This window comes from Protopterus annectens, chromosome 1.part1 (genome assembly GCF_019279795.1).
Source record: "Protopterus annectens isolate FY-2018-M chromosome 1.part1, PAN1.0, whole genome shotgun sequence".
In the NCBI taxonomy this organism is placed as follows: domain Eukaryota; kingdom Metazoa; phylum Chordata; order Ceratodontiformes; family Protopteridae; genus Protopterus; species Protopterus annectens.
The window spans coordinates 1,527,388,423-1,527,405,409 of record NC_056726.1 but is presented as its reverse complement, the minus strand read 5'-3'; the positions used below and the strand labels follow the sequence as shown (position 1 = coordinate 1,527,405,409).

General features: G+C 38.9%; 1 protein-coding gene across 2 annotated transcripts in view; it reads right to left on the bottom strand.

Moving 5' to 3' along the window:
• Nucleotides 1-16,987, bottom strand: part of PACRG (parkin coregulated) — a 1,708,327-nt gene that overhangs the window by 490,899 nt on the left and 1,200,441 nt on the right. The gene's annotated exons all lie outside the window — the stretch shown is intronic.

Sequence of the window (16,987 nt, the reverse complement as noted above, 5' to 3'; positions counted from 1 at the left end):
TTACCCAAATTGAAATGCAGTATGCTGAAATTGAGAAAGAACTTTTGGCAATAGTATTTGCATGTTCAATGATTATATCTATGGTCGAGCTATTCCGACTGAAAGTGATCACTGACCTCTAGTTACCATTCTAAAGAAGCCTATGCATTCAGCTACAGCAAGATTACAAAGAATGATGCTCATATTACAACAGTACATCTTCAAAATGGTCTATACAAAAGGCAAAACTTCTTTATCTGGCTAATACCTTATGCAGATCACCCAGAAATACAACGGAACAGCTTCATGCAGAGAATTTTGACTTTGACATCATAGAAGTACATCATCTTTCTACAACAAGACTTGATGAGCTGAGAGATCATACAAAGACTGATCCTGTTTTGTAAAAGCTCAGCCACTACATTAATGTTGGATGGCTGTCAAAGCAATCTTGTATATCACCTGAAGTCCAAATTTATTTTCCTTACAGAGATGAGATGTTGATGGAAGATGGCATTATTTTAAAAGGTCCTAGAATTGTTGTTTCTGCTTCCTTACAACATGAATACATCCAGATTTGGCATCGTGGTCACACAGGTTCCGAATCTACCAAAAGAAGGGTGAGAGAACTAGTATTTTGGCCTTCTGTAGTAAAAGACATTAACAAAGTACTTTCTTCTTGTTAAGTATGCAGTAGTACTAAACTGCATTTGTAAAAAGAACCACTTCAGCTAAGTCAAGTTCCTCAACTACTTGGTCAACAGTAGCCACTGATAAATTTGAGTGGAATAATCAGCATAACTTAAGTGTTTGATACACTCTTATTTGAACTGGTTTGAAATCGATTTACTACCTAATCTAACGTCCACTGCTGTTATCACCAAGTTGAAACGTCATTTCTCAGTTCATTGTAGTCCACAATGGTACCCAGTTTACCAGTCAGTTGTTTCAGAAATTTACGAAAGAAGGGAGCATGTATGCTACTAGTAGTCCAGAATATCCACAGTCAAATGGACTAGCTAAACATGCAGTACAGAGTGCAAAGTAATTACTTGAGAGGTCACAGCGTGATAATACAGATATGTCTTTTTGAATTTACTTAATCTCAGAAACATATCCCGTGACGATATACTTGGCTCGCCTGCTCAGAGACTTCTGTCTAGGCAAATCAGAACAACATTGCCTATTAGTTCCAGTATGTTGAGGCCTAAAGCTAAGAACAACAGAACAATTAGAGGCCAATTATTCAGAAAACATTCTTGCCAGAAGTCCAGCTATGATAAATTGAGCAGATTTCTTCGTCCATTGAAAGAAGGAGAGACAGTGAGGACACAAACGGTGAAAAGTTTCGACTGGATAGGTCAAGTAACAGGAATATACACCGAGCCGAGATCCTACTTCATAGAATCTGTGGGTGTGGATTACAGGAGAAATTGAAGACATCTTCTTCCTGTGCCAGAATCGATATTGCAGCATTGTTCCTGTGATACAGACTCTAAATCTCAGAGCAATCCAGACAATGTTCCTGTTGCAGAACGTATCTTAACTTCCACTTTCCTGATGATGTTCTTGATGCCCCTAAAGTTGAATATTCGGCAGAGACAGTCCCAGTTGCTAGACCTAATTCTAATTTCTATGTCACACGATTTGGTCGTATTTCCAGATCTAGTGTGAAATACACAGCAACTGGACATAATTGTCTATATGTATTTAGTTCTGTAAAACTGCATGACAAAGAATTATTTGTATTGATTGCATGTCAATTAATGTTGTCATTATTGCATGATTTATTTCTCAAAAAGGGAGGATGTAGAATAGTGTGTGTGTGTTGTACCTTTAAGAAGCATTTCAAGGTCGGCACATGCATATAAATAGCAAGCACTTGCTAGCTTCAGTGCCATTTTGAGAGTGCAGCCAGAGAGTGAGTAAGTTCATCTAAGTTAAAGTTATTAAGCTCAATAAAGCTGCTTGAACAGAACCCATAAAGACTAGTCTAGTTTATCCTGACTGGACGAGCGACACTACTAGAGAGGCACTCTCATGAACAAACACAGCGATTTAGGCTTAATATTAGATCAGAATCTTTCCTTTGTATCTCACGCAGAAACTCAAATCAACAAGGTGTTGACTTAATGAAAGATCTTTTTTAAAATATCAAATCTACTTATAGAAGAAGCAAGATGTCAAGGTACTAATTCCCATACCTGAACATAGATTAGCTATTATATCATTTTCAGACCTGAAGTCGTCCCTTATATAAAGAACTGAAAAGAAAGTAGTGCAAATCATTCATCTTGATAACAACAGCGAGCACCATTGTATCATCTTAAAGAAAATGTAAGTGGCTTCCAATTTCAGTCAGGGTCCACTGCTACTAGATATATTCATCTTTAAACTTCTTCATGACTGCTACTGCTCACCTCAGAAAAACAACCTGATGGCAAGAATTCACCTCTACTCATTAAGGGAAGCCAAAGGTCCTCAACTAGCCAGACCATGTTTTTTGTTACATTGTACTGAAAATGCTTTCAGAAAACTAGGCCCTGTTTACTGGAACAAAGTCCCACATAAAGGATAGTGACAACTGATAGTCTGACAACCTTTAAGGAAATCTCCAAGTGCATCTAAAAGAAAACAAATGCAACTGCTTCAAAGATACAGGTTGATAACAGATGGAGCATACGCATCACTTAATGAAGACTGAAGTGCATAGGATCTGTTTAGACTTTACCTAATTTATGTAAGGCTGTTAATAATATCATTTGTAAATATGAAAACATATGCATGCTTGTTAGGCTGTCATTATATAGAATAAATAAACTGCTGTGATCCATGCAACCATGGCTTGTAAAAGGCAAACCTAGGCCTATTGTATAGTTATATAAAAGCATATTAACAAATGGAAGTATATGCCTTCCTAGAATTGTAGCCTTTATTTATAGAATACCTGTATGTTTATCCTACATGGTTAAAATACTATATTTGCAGACAACCTAGCAATCAGGGTGTGCATTGCATCCTAGTTTTTCAGATAAAAGCACCTTAACCTAATGATCATAGTTAATTTCTACATTACATTACATTCTCTAGACAGTTCTGTCTTTCTTCTCTAGTTAGTTTAACACATAGAGGTAAATGTTTTTATAGCAAATGTGGCCTTACTGTGTTATAATACTTGCATGGTGTTACCTTAATGTTATCACGTCTACAATGCAATTTACTCAATGAATGCATTATTGGTGTTGCTGGCAGTCTTGAATAAGAGCGATAATGCTGCATTTAGTGCAATGCTGTCTAGCATAACTTGTACTGAAGATATTTATTATTGTTTATAACTGGAATGTTACTATTTGTTTTATCTGCCTGGTGGATTGGTTCATGACAGAAAAGGGTCCTTAGACTAGTTCAGTTACAGCATGAGGTCAGCTATAATCTGGCTGCAGCCCTGTAAATGTCTATGACTATGGATGGAACATGGAGGTATATGAGGCAATGTGTGTACAGCTTAGTTGTAGGTATTTCAAAATGCCTGTACAATGCTGTAGTAGAGCTAATTTTCAGATTTGTGTTGCATTTCTAGGCAAAACCAGCTAAGTATAAATGTTTGTTTTCTTGGGTCATAATGAAACTCTGGTTAGGCTATATGACTTGGTTAGCGTTACACAGATGATAGTGGTCATGGGGATTCAAACACAATTCTGCTGCAGAAAGCTCCTCGATATCTCATTGTTGTAATCTTGTGTAACCTACTGCAAAATTAAAATACAATTCTCATGTGTGACACTGACCTCAGGACAGATCGAGATACCAGGCACCGTGAACATATTGTACATTATACACTGTAGGCAATGTGAATATATTCTATGGTAATGTGAATATATTGTACATTATACACTGCAGGCATTGTGAATATATTCTATGGTAATGTGAATACATTGTACGTTATATACTGTAGGCAATGTGAATATATTCTATGGTAATGTGAATATATTGTACATTATACACTGCAGGCAATGTGAATATATTCTATAGTAATGTGAATATATTGTACGTTATACACTGCGGGCATTATGAATATATTCTATGGTAATGTGAATATATTGTACGTTATATACTGCAGGCAATGTGAATATATTCTATGGTAATGTGAATTTATTGTACATTATACACTGCAGGCAATGTGAATATATTTTATGGCAATATGAATATATTGCACGTTATACACTGCAGGTAATGTGAATATACTGTACAGATGAAGTTCAACTGGTTAATTAGCAACTGGGTGGTTGCTTTGGATCACATTGATGGTGACTTGCTCTGATTTTTTTTTTTTTTTTTTAATTTCTGGACTTTGGATTTGCACACATTGACTACGCTGTCAGATTTTGCTTGCGTTTCTGGAGTTACCAGATGAGGAATTTATCAGCTGAAGGAGCTCACAATTATAGACACTATATGAGATTGATGCAATGAGTCAAGATTTACGTTGGCTGCCTCCTACTGTCCTATATCCATTTTGAACAGCACTACTGAAGTTGCAGCATTTTTATGAAGAAACTCAGGACTGGGATATTCCTTGTTTATCTGAAGTCCTGCACTTTAGGCAGCCTGTGTGCTTTGCCATCCCCTTCAGTCTTTAGGGAGTGACAGCAAGCAATGAATAAAGATATTAACCCTGGTGTTATATTTCTGCTGTTACTATCACTGCAGGCTCATGACTATCATGAAAATAAACACTGACAAAACACCCCTAAGGCCTGACCCAAATGTTTGGGATTTGGGAACTTATGTGGATAGTAACCTAAGTTCTGACTAATATGTGGCTATTGCAAGAAAGTCCTTCTATACTGCACAGCTCATAAATAAAGAGATTATATCTAGATCTAGGAATGTCATTGTTCCCCTTTACTCTTCCCTCTTTAGGCCAGTCATTGAACATAATGCTCGTTTGACATGTATCTGTCCAGACACATGCAACAACTGCAACGCCCACAGAGATACTTTACTCAAAGGATACAAGGCCTAAACAACACATCATACATGTATGACTCAAAACCCTGTCACTATACTCACTATGCTACAAACTGCTAAGTGACCTGTGTTTGGAATTCAAGGAATCCTCCGACCAATTACTGATGGATTTACTGCACATCAACAAGTCAAATGCCATCAGAAATACTCAATCTAGCGTTCAAAACCTCTTCTAAAACATCAACAAAACAGTTTTGAGGGACAGGTATATCTCGCAGGGGATACCACTGCTGTGGAACAGACACCCCATCCACATAAAATGTTCATTCCTGTACGGCTTCTAAATACTTTATCCAGTGCATGGGTCCTTTCCAATTAACTATGGTATGATCCAGTTATTCTCATTAGGGGTAATATATGTATAATTATCAACCATGGGATATGTAGGGCCAATCTACAGCAAATTGGATAGATTATTTTGAGCATAAAAAGGAAAATTAGCCAGGCTTAAAATGGCCTGCGAGGGCAGCTAGCCTAGTACTTACCTATGAACCTATGGAGACTCAGGGTCATCTTTGCATTTTATCAGGAAGCTTGCTAGAAACAGAAAAAAGCTGTTGTAGTTAATTTCATGCTGGTTGTATCTTTTGGTTTTACATTTGGCTTCACCAGCATGAACTTAAATATGAAAAAAAAAATTTCAGCACAACATACATTGAATTCTTCCATATCATTGGCTTTACCATGGAGAAATGAATGTTTGCTGCTGGTGTTTCTGTTCATATCTGGAAAAGTACTAATTATTCTGGATGCTAATGTGGATTTGCTTTCAACAGATTTATCTCCCACGGAACATTCAGAACTGCTTCCTTTAGTTGTCATCTTCTAGGCAGATGATACGCTTCTCATCTGTTCTGTGAGTGAAGCCTATTTTCACTGTAATCCCAGAGAAAACTTATAACTGCTACCAAATTTGTTTCTACTCTCATTTACATCTTGCTGGCCACTTCACTAATTTACATTCTAAAAGAATGAATTAAATCACTAGAGATGTATTTTAACTGGGTTGTGTGGTCGTTTTTCCTGTACAGTTCCTTGCAAGGCTGTACTCTATACATTAGGAATTTTGACAGTCTGTGATGATTCAGATACAAGTTCCTTAAATTCCTAACAGAGGTACCAGTAGCATCACATAACAACTTCCACTCACAGTCACAAAGTATTAATCCCTTAAAATTCTTCAAAAACTTGAAAATACCCCAATGCACTCAGGTTTTCACTTGTTCTGCTTTGTCCAGTGTTTCTACTACATGCAAGCATACTTCTCAACCTGAAGACACTGAATCTAGCATCTTAAGCTATTTTATTTACAAATGACTCAAAGATTTTTGAGGGGATATTTTATCATCTGGAAGATGGGACAGAGAGTTAAGGAGAGAACTATAGTTCCTATGGTACAGGGTTTGATTCCCTTCAGTCCTCATTTGCCTACTGTCTGACCTTGAGAAAGTTACTTAACCAGACATTGTGGCTGGGTTTCCCCAATGAGCTTATTGTTATTATTATTATTGCTTTGTCGAGTTGCTTAATTCTACCATTGCCATCTCATGAGGTGTGTCTATGGTCAGCAACATCTGGCTTTGCTCCACTTATCTGTGTTGCAGAAGATTCCCTTTGGAATTTGTAATTAAGCCATCAATTCAAGGCTCCTTCAGACGTACAGGAGTGAAGTGATTAAAAGCTGCAACTCACTATTGCCCCTTCCCCAGGGCAGTGTATAAAGATGCAACTCACAGGTGCCCCTTCCCCAGGGCAGTGTATATGTATAACAATAAGGATGACATCAAGCAGCCCTGAAGTAATAAACCTAGTAGAATGAAGACCTTCTTTCAGGAATTCACAGACTTTCTCCTAAACTCACTGTTGAACCCTCATTTTGTACAATTTCAACATCTGAGTCAAAGATGAGTCTGTCAGTCTTGTGAAGGACTGTGTTTGCTATGAAAGGGTTAGGATTTGGTCAGCTAGTTACCTTTATTGCCTATAAGCATGGTCATTCACATGACTAGGTGTTTCAACTTGGTGTGGTCACTTCTGTCATGGAAACAGAACCCGTCTCCTGGTCAGACAACTGCCTGCTTTATTTCAGCCTTTTGCCAACCATTACACTTTATTTTAACAAAGTAGTTGAGGTAATGGCAGCAATTCTTTACCTCCAGTCCTTGTTCATGTTCTACTGGTCTGCAATCTGGCCAGTTCTGATCTGTTGACTGCATAACAAAAGCTACTGCCATGTCGCTGCATCATTTCACCTTCTTCAACCATGCCTTGCCTCCACTGGTTTGTATGACCCATTGTATGATGGTAGTGCACAGGGAAAGGCAAAGGATGGAATCAAAGTGTCAGCATACCCACTTCCAGGACGAGACGTAAGCAATGCACATGTATTATTTCAAGCACCAGTCTGAGGTATCCAGTAAGAAGCCATGTTATCTGTCCAGGGATATCTCTGCTGTGAGAACCTGACCAGTTAAACTGTTCTAATGCAATCCAGCCTGTCTGATTGCTTGGAAGGCTTTAGCAGTATCCAGCTGTGAACTACTTTCTTGGCCTGGGCCTGGATTTGAACCTTAGTGTGCTGTCTTGGGTGTGACTGTGCACAGAAGGATGGTGGGTGTCTAGCTTCAGATGAGGATGTAGCCTTCCTAGAAAAAATAAATTAATTAAGAAGCTGTACAAGTGCACCCCACAGCTGAAAGGAAGTGGGTGGTTATAGAAATGTATATATTTATAGAAGTACAACAAGTTTACTGACCCACTAGAACAGAAGAAAGAAAGGGCTAAATTCATTGTTATATTGGATTCTCTGGTCTAAGAATCTTAAATGTAGTGATCAGTATGATATGAAAAGTACAGAGACAAATGCTTACAAAAAGTACTGTGAGGTTTTATCCAAAGTCAACATGCTGTGCTCTGGATGAGTAACAGCACATAAATGCCACCCAAAGAAGGAAACAACTAAAGGAGACTTGGACCTCTCTTAAAAACAGTCCATGATGTGATTAACCAGTCAACAAAAGAAAATAAATAATGGTATTGGACAGTGCAGTGGTGCAGCGGTAGCGTTGTTGCCTCACAGCAAGAGGTTCTCTGGTTCGATTCTTGGCTGAGGTGCCTTCTGTGTGGAGTCTGCATGTCCTCCCTGCATTTGTGAGGGTTCCCTCCGGGTGCTCCGATTTCCTCCCACGTACAAAGACATGCATCTGGAGTGTTTCTCCCCAGGCCTCTGCTGAAAATTGGCTTTGTTCCAAGTTGGACTTTCCCGGTTAACAAAATAAATTGTTGTGATCATTCTGTATGGAAGAAAATATGCTCTGGTGACACAGAGTTATACTGGTTAGTGTTGCCAGCTTACTCTGGTGACACAGAGTTATACTGGTTAGTCTTGTCAGCTTGCAGCATTTGGTTCTTCAGCACAGTTCTCAGTTGCAGTAACTTCTGTTTGGACGGTGCATGTCCTCTGTGTATCTGAGTGAGTATTTGCAAACTGTTATTTTGTATTCTCATACAACAAAGATATGTCATAGGTTAATTGTCAGTCTTGCTTATAGGTGTGAACTTGTTAACAGATGTTTATATGCAATTTAGAATGCACTGCCACTGCATCCAGGATTAGTATCTCTGCCTTGTGCTCACTGATTAAGTAGGCTGTAGATCCTCCATGACCCTGAAGTGGGTTAAGGGGGCAATCAGAAATTAAATAAAACACATTCTGAGATAAAGAAAAGCTGTGTTTAATGCACATGACCTTTAAAAGAAAACTATTGTTTGACATTTTTCAGCCTGTACTGACAGCTGAAACTCAAATATATACTATGGAATGTGCAAAACTAATAAATACCAACAAATTGTCTTTCAAATTCTTGCTTTTATGTGTGACAAGGAGCGACTAGGAACATACCTGCTATTATACTTAGCTTTCTATTTTCTCTGCAGGGGTGGAGTGTCATGCAAAATGACTTCTGAACTTTTTTTTTTTTTTTTTTTTTTTACAAAATACATGCAGAAAAATCATAGATAATCTGAAGTGGGGAATGATGACTTGAAACATAAATGAATTTTATTGAGTAGCACATACTCACATGAACAAAACAAGAATGAACAGTTGCCTATTAAATAGTCCGGTATGCATTCATGCTAATTGTTTTGCTTCAGATTAGGTCTCCCCAGTCTAGACTAAAGCTTGCTATAAAATTTAATTTCTAAAAAAATTGAAAAAATGATGGTGTTTCATCTGTGTGACCCTCCAGCCTGAAAAAGTAGTAGACAGCTAATTATAATATCAGGTGTGGTTCCAACAAGGCCATGCTGCAAACTGAACAGTTTAAAAGGTAAGGAGACAGTTTTTATCACTTACATACATTCCTGAGTATGCATCTGAGTTCCAGCTGTCAGCACAAGTTAAATTTATAAAACAATTATTTCCATTTAAGACCGCAAAGTAGCTGCTTGTGTAGGTGAAATGTTCAAACTTTCTGCTCTGCATCTCATTGTTCAGGCTAGAATTTTTTGAGTAATGACCGACACCCCCCCCCCAGGAATGTTATTATCTAGGAAAAGCACTACAATGTACAGTCTTAATACTGCAAAGGCAGCTTTTTTTTATCAATCTAAAATTCAACATAATTCTAGCCAATAAAACTTTTTTGGTGACACCAAACATATGGGACCTTCTCTCTATACATTAGGAGTTTAGATAGTCTGTGATGTTTCAGATAAAAGTCCCTTAAATTCCTAACAGAGCTACCAGTAGCTTCACAGAACAACTTCCACTCACAGTCACAAAGTATTAATCACTTAAAATTCTTCAAAAACTTGGAAATACTCTAATGCACTCAGGTTTCCACTTGTTCTGCTTTGTCCAGTGTTTCTACTACATGCAAGCATACTCCTCAACCTGAAGACATTGAAAACAGGAACAAAGGCCCTTGAAAACCAGGTACACCTGCATAAAAATCTGGACATGTAATTTGCAAAGCTTCGAACACCAAAAAGTATATAATTCTTCCTGTCTCCAGTAGGAATGATGGGCCCAACTCAGAAACATATTTATAAAACAGACACTAACAAAATGATGGAAAACATAAACACATTATTAAGGAGACAGTGTAAAATTGTTAGAGTTTAATGAACTCTATTGCAAAATTCTACCACACAAGGTCATTTGTTTTTTTTTTTTTTTGCTTCAGAAAAATGGAAATGCAAGATGTGCGTCTTCTTTGTTTAAATTATTGTTACCAGTGGCATGCTAATCATGTAGTGTGGTTATCTGTGTACATACATACAGATGTACACATCTTCAAAAAACATATATGGTGAGAGAGATTCAGAAAAGTGCATGAAGGGGTAAATCAAACCTGAAAGCAGGGACATATTTTCAAAATAAGACCTTCTGTGTTAGGGTAAATCAGGCCCAAAAAAAGGAATGTTCCTCCAAAGTAGGGAGAGTTGAGATGACTTAAGCAAACTGGTCTACCTGAGTACAGTGGGAACTTTGTTGCATTCTGTAAAGACCCTTATAGTACTCTGCAGTTTGATTTCATTTTACCTGCATTTACAAACCCTTAACATATACTTTATCACACTTGTGTATTTCATATACCTGCAGCAGTCACAAGACTGAATTCCTTCACATTCAGAGCTCACAGTAACTTTCTACTGGCTAATCAAGTAGACTGAATGCCTTTACACATATGGCTTACAGCAATCCCTAACCTCCTAGCAAATCTTCAAAGACTAGTAATGAAAACTGTTGACACAGCCCTCTTGTACTCATCAGCTCTGCTTGCCAATTTGTTTAAGCTCACTGCAGGAGATGTTGTTTCTTACTGTCACTTACTACATTGTTGCCTTCAGATCACGAATAAACACATCACTTAATTTTTCATAATCTGTTGGGCACCCCTGTAGTGTCAACTTAAGTAATGGTAACTCCTTAATTTACTTTATACTTAACTATGAATACTTCTTTGGGGTTGGTGGTATGACTATCATCGCTTTAGCTTTGTATATACTCTAATGCATGCATATTATGGAGGTACCATACCACTCAACCTCTTAACCCAAGAAATCTGTATAAACCCTAAAATAATCGGGGAACAAAGGCCCAAAATAGGGACAGATTTTAAAGACTGCTGTTATAAACTTAGAAAGGAAATAGTATTTGTGTTAACATGCATTTTCTGAAGGATGTGACGTCTTAAGTCTGAAACTCAAATGAATGTCATTATTTAGAGACTTTTATTTTCACAGATTTTCCAGAAAAACACAAATTTTAGGAGGGAAAAATCTGGACAGTTGATAGGTATGGGTGGCACATCACCAGTCTTTATTTCATTACTTATGTATATTAGGATTCTGCAATATCCGTTATACTTGCACATTTTTCATCTTTTTTGCCTATGGCCTTGGCTGCATAGCACTCAGCTGTCCAGATGTTTGCTTCATATTTTTGGTCTGTTTCTCATAGAATGTATGGATTTCTGGCAAATCAGTGAGGATTGAAATCAGTAAATAATGGCAGGCATTTGAGCTTTGGACTGTGTTTCCTTCAGAAAATGTATGCTAACACAAATCCTGTTATTCTAGGACCTTTCCAAGTTTGCAAGAGCAATATTAACAATCTGTCCCTATTTTTGGACCTTTGTCTCCCATTATTCTAGGCCTTGTCCAGATTTCTTGCACTAAGAGGTTGAGAGGTATCTTAGGCTGTGGCTGAAAAGGTTCTACTTTGGTTCAGGGCACTTACCCACTATATATTAAATTGTCATGGATTTTAAACTGGGATTCCAGTAGTGCTTTAAATATATGCTGTTGTACTGATAACTAGAAAACCTATTGTTAGCCTCAAGGCATCTCCTAGCAATCTCTTTTCTGAGAGCTCAGCTTCACGTAAATGACAGCCATTAAACAGCTATTTTAGATACCAAGAATGCAGTTCGTATGTTAACCTAAAGATAGCAATAATAAGTGAATTTACACTTCTGGAAACTAGCTAGCAAACTGAACAAAATACTTGTTAAAAAAGGAAACCATACAATTGTAAAGCACCAAGCGGAAGCAGTGCCTTAAGTTATCTGTTATAAAATGTGAGGGTGTGCCCTGTTTATAAGGTGGCAATGAAAATAACATTTTCTCATCAACAGTGTGTATTCTGGTACCTCTTAATGACAGCATTCATCAATTAAGGAACACAGTTACTGACTGTTCCTAATGAACCTGAGCTGGGATGTGGAATTCACTGTTTACAAGCATGCTGCATTATATGAACACAGAATGCTCTCTCTCATCCTGCAGTGGTATCAGCATATGCCAGAGTCGAGGGATGGAGAGACGAATCAGAAAGAGGAAGGGGAATGTGGTGGAAGGGCTTGTCTCAACTGGACAGATTTTCACAGAAAGTCTAGATTTTTGGGTCATATTTTTGATCTGTTCCTCATAAAATATGTGGTTTTCTGGCAAATCACTGAAATGATCTGAGGACTGAAGTCACTAAATAATGACATATATTTGAGTTTCAGACTTCAAGTCCTTCGGAAAATAGGTGTTAAAACAAACCCTGTTATTCTAGCGACTTTCGAAGTTTATAAGAGCAATATTTAACATAATCCCTATTTTTGGGCTTTTGACCCGCCATTTTGTCATGCTTTGTCCAGATTTCTTGTGCTAAGAGGTTGAGAGATAAATTAGTTCTGCTAAGGGAGTACTTTTAATATTTACATAAAAAGCAAGCCAGTAATCTTTTTTTTGCCCCCAAGTCATTCTGCTCCATTTTTAAAGGGAAGCCACAGAAGGTGCACAGATTTTCAAATGCCCCTTAATCAATATTATCCAACCTCTGACTGCTTACACTCACCCTTAGTCTTTGTAAATTACATTTTTATGGAACCTTGCAACAGCTCACTGTGCATGGTGGTATCTCTATGTGGGGAGACATACCAGCCAGGTGATGTTACCTTCTGGCTCAGTGCATGCTGCTTATACACCTTGCAACATAAGCATCATTTCCTGCCTCTGGTGTCCATAAAATCTGCACTAAGATTAACAACGCATGCAGAAAAACTGAGTCTGAACATTATTTATTTATTTTTAGCAGCTGTATAACTACAATGTGTTTTTTTCACTTTTACTAAATGAACTACATATTGTAGCTCAGCAAATCATGGTAGCTGTTGGAATAATCACAATGGCTGTCTTTTTATAGTATATATTTTTCTTGTGGCAAAAGTACTACAGAGAGATAATAAAGGTGGTTTTAGTCTCTCAATGGTTGCATTCCAATTTACTTTAAAATGTCAGTGTAATTATTTAGCTACTAGAGGTTAATGTAGTATTTCCCAGAAAAAGTACATTAACTGCAGGAACTCATTAGACAGGACAGAATTTGTCAGAATAACTGAAGAAACTAATTAATCCTTCTTAGAGAGAACAAAGCCATATCGGACAGCAGCAGTGTCATTGAGCTGTCATTTTAAAGTAATGGCAGCCTGGTTGTTCAGTAAGGAGTGTTTTATGAATTGCTACCAAGCTTCATAACATAGTCCATGGTTTGCTTATCTCAACCTCTACTGGCATACTAAAACTCTTTCCATATCACTTAATTAAGGCCCAGAATTCCCAAGCCACACTTTAAAAGAGGCAGCTTTGTTTACTTTGTTATATAAATGGAGGCACTGAGTGTAATCTTGTCACCTTTACACAGTTTATTCTTATGAAAGAATCAAACAGGGAGATCCAGAGGAGAGGCTTAGAATTCAGATACTTACCTTGTGGATGTGATAGAGACCAGAAATATCATTTCCAGGACAGTAATTTAAAATCTGTCTTTGCTGATGTTTCAAAGGGGAGGTTGAGTCAGAGCTTGCGGCTCAATAGTCAAATCCCATGGGGGGAGTAGGATCCTTGACTGGAGGTTTACGTAGAAAGGTGCCTTTAAGAAAGGATTTGTGCAACTTTGAAAAGGCCAAAGAGGATTAATTTTCACCTAAATGCAAACTGTAAATAGCTGCCAACTGAACCTTGAGTAACTCACCTTGTTATCAAAAATAGAGGCCAGAAATTCAAGAATCAAGGAGACTGAGACATAGAAGGAGGGATCTAGGTCTCTCTGGAGGATCCATATTGAAAATCTCTCTCATTTAATTTTGTAAATTTTTCTAGTAGAAACGTTTTGAGACAATAAGAGAATACAGCAGCCTGGAGAAGAAAGCCTGGACTGGACTGTCTAACCATCAATGAAAGTGGAGAAACCATACGGTTAACTAGAGACCATTGATATCTGGTTGTATTATTCCCGATGGGTGAAATAGGTGGTCTGGACTTGTGCCCAGTATCCAAGGTGGATACAGGACATGAGGCCACAGAAAGGGGAACCAAACTTCATGAGGCCAGAAAGATGCAATGAGAACAACTGTGCTCTTCAAATGGAATGCTTTCTGTAGAAATCTGTGAATTATAGGTAATGGGGGATACGCATAGAGGAGACCATAGGATCAGTCGTGGACTACAGCATCTTTCTTGGTAACTTCCCCAGTGGAGGAAGCAGGGTGAAGAACCTGCTGCATTTGTTGTGGGGAGAAACAAAACGATCACAGCATGGTGGGCCCCATCAATGGAAAATCCTCCCCGCCACTTTGGCATTGAGAAACCACTCACAAGGCATCAGAATGGATCTTATTAGTTTGTCTACAAGCACATTGGCTTTCCCCAGTATGTGGGTTACTATGAGAAAGTGGCTGGAAGAGGCCACCCATTGTCACACTCTCACGGCCTCTCGACATAGAGGATAAGATTTGAATCCCCCCTGATGTAACAGACTACCCACATATTGTTGGTTTGAGTAGCAATCACACTGGAGGGAAGAACATCTTGAAAGGCCTGCAACCCTAGGAGGACTGTTCTCATTAACAAGACATTGATGTGCAAAATTGCCTCTTCTGAGGACCACATGCCTTGAACTGTCCTTACAAAAGAAATGCCCCCCCCCCACCCCAGATGGGAGGGATCCATGGTTACTGTGGCCACCAGTTGTGGGAGAAGAACTGAAAGGCTCTGAGAAACTTCGTCTGAACAGATCCACCAAAGAAGGTGGTGCTTGAAAACATATGTGATCCTCATTGGTGTGTACAAGGGTTGTTGAAGAATAGACCACTGTACTGACAGAGTCCACTGCAGATTTCACATATGGAATCTGGCTAATGGAACCATAGTAATTACTGCTGCCACAGACCCTAAAGCTTGCAAAACTAGTCATGCAGGAGAAAAAGAATTCATGATCACTTCCATAACCTGCTCACTTCCATGACCTGTGATCTGAGGGTTTGTACTCTTGTTGGAGGAAGTAATGCTATCTGATTGACCTTGTCTAGACAAGCACCCATATACTCCAGATTCTGTGTAGGTGTGAGCTGTCACTTGTTGTAGTTGACTTTAATGCCCATATGGTGACATAACTGGAGCAAGTAATCCCCTGCTTGTATAAGTAGATGCCTGGTCAGAGCAGTCAGGAGCCAGTCATCTAGAAACAGAAACACTTGGAATCTCAGCAGTTTCAAGTGAGCAACTACCACTTCCATGCATGGTGGCTCTGGTGAAACCAAAGGGCAGTGCTCTGAACTGGTAATGACTGGCTCTCAGTTAAAAGCACAGATATCTCCTGGAACACTTGTTCCTTTTGAAGTTATAATACACATTCTGGAGATCTACTGAGCATATCCCATCATCCTTTCACAGCAGAGGCAAAATGGACTGAACTGTGACCATCCACACCTTTAAATATTTCACATACTGGTTTAATTTGCTAAGATGCAGGATGGGGTCCCCTGTCTTTCTTGTCACGAAAAAGAATCTTGAAAAGATTTTGGCTTCTAACTGGTCTGGGGAGACTTTTTGGAAGACTCCTTTTTCTAGCAGATTTCTATTTCTAGGGTGGCTGCATTCCTCTGATTTGGTGGAACATCAGGAATCTTTTTTAATGTTTATGGGGGGGGGGGCAGGATTTTGGATAATGGTATGAAGTAATCTCTGGATATAATTCTCTGCTCCCAAATATCTCTTGTGATGAATGCCCAGGCTTTTGGGTGTAGAGACAAATGCCCCCTGACAGCCGCCAGAGTTCAGCAGTCAGGCAACCTTTCAGGAATGCTGGTAAGGTTGATCAGAGAATTTATCCTTGAAACCCTGATTCTGTGGGCCACCTCTGCCATGACGGCAGCATCTTTCATTACAGTTTTCCCTCTGCCCTGGGGCAAACCTTCTCCTCACGAGTCTTGAAAAGGCCCTTGGGACATATGAAACCATCTCTTCTTACCACCTCATTGATTTTGAGAGAAAAATCTCTGAGAGGTAGGAGATGGATCCCAATGGCAGACAAGGTATTTCCATCTTGCTCACTCTTGGAGAGTATTTCTTCACTTTGGGGTCAAATAATGATGATCCATCAAAGGGAGCATTGATGATCAAAGACCTGAAGAGCTTCATAAACTGGCACAGGTGCATCCAGGCATGTCTCCTAACACATATGCCTGAACCTGCACCCTAGAGGTACCTTCAGAAGCATGAGATAACACCCTCATGGATGGGTTGGTAATGGACTGAAGGGTGGCCAGTTATGAAGATGCTTTCTTCTGATCCTCCACAGACATGGGCACAGAAAGATATTTGGTGAGCTCCTTGGTCAAATCTCTTTGTAACCTGGTAAAGTGCACCAGATGATTCAGCAACCACAGGGAAAAGGTCATTGAGGCATATATGTGCTTGCCAAATTTGTCCAAGGCCCTACATTCCCTGTTAGGGGGATAGACAGATGAGCTCTGCTCCGTGAGCTCTTTTTTAAGTGGCTGCTGCCATGACCATGGCACCTACAGGGACTCCCTTGCTCCAGTGGTCTATGTTGTTTGGGGGAGCTAAAAATTTATCTGGACAGCTGGGGATAGGTTCCACAGTATCCAGCTCTTTCCATGCACAGAGTGAGACTAGG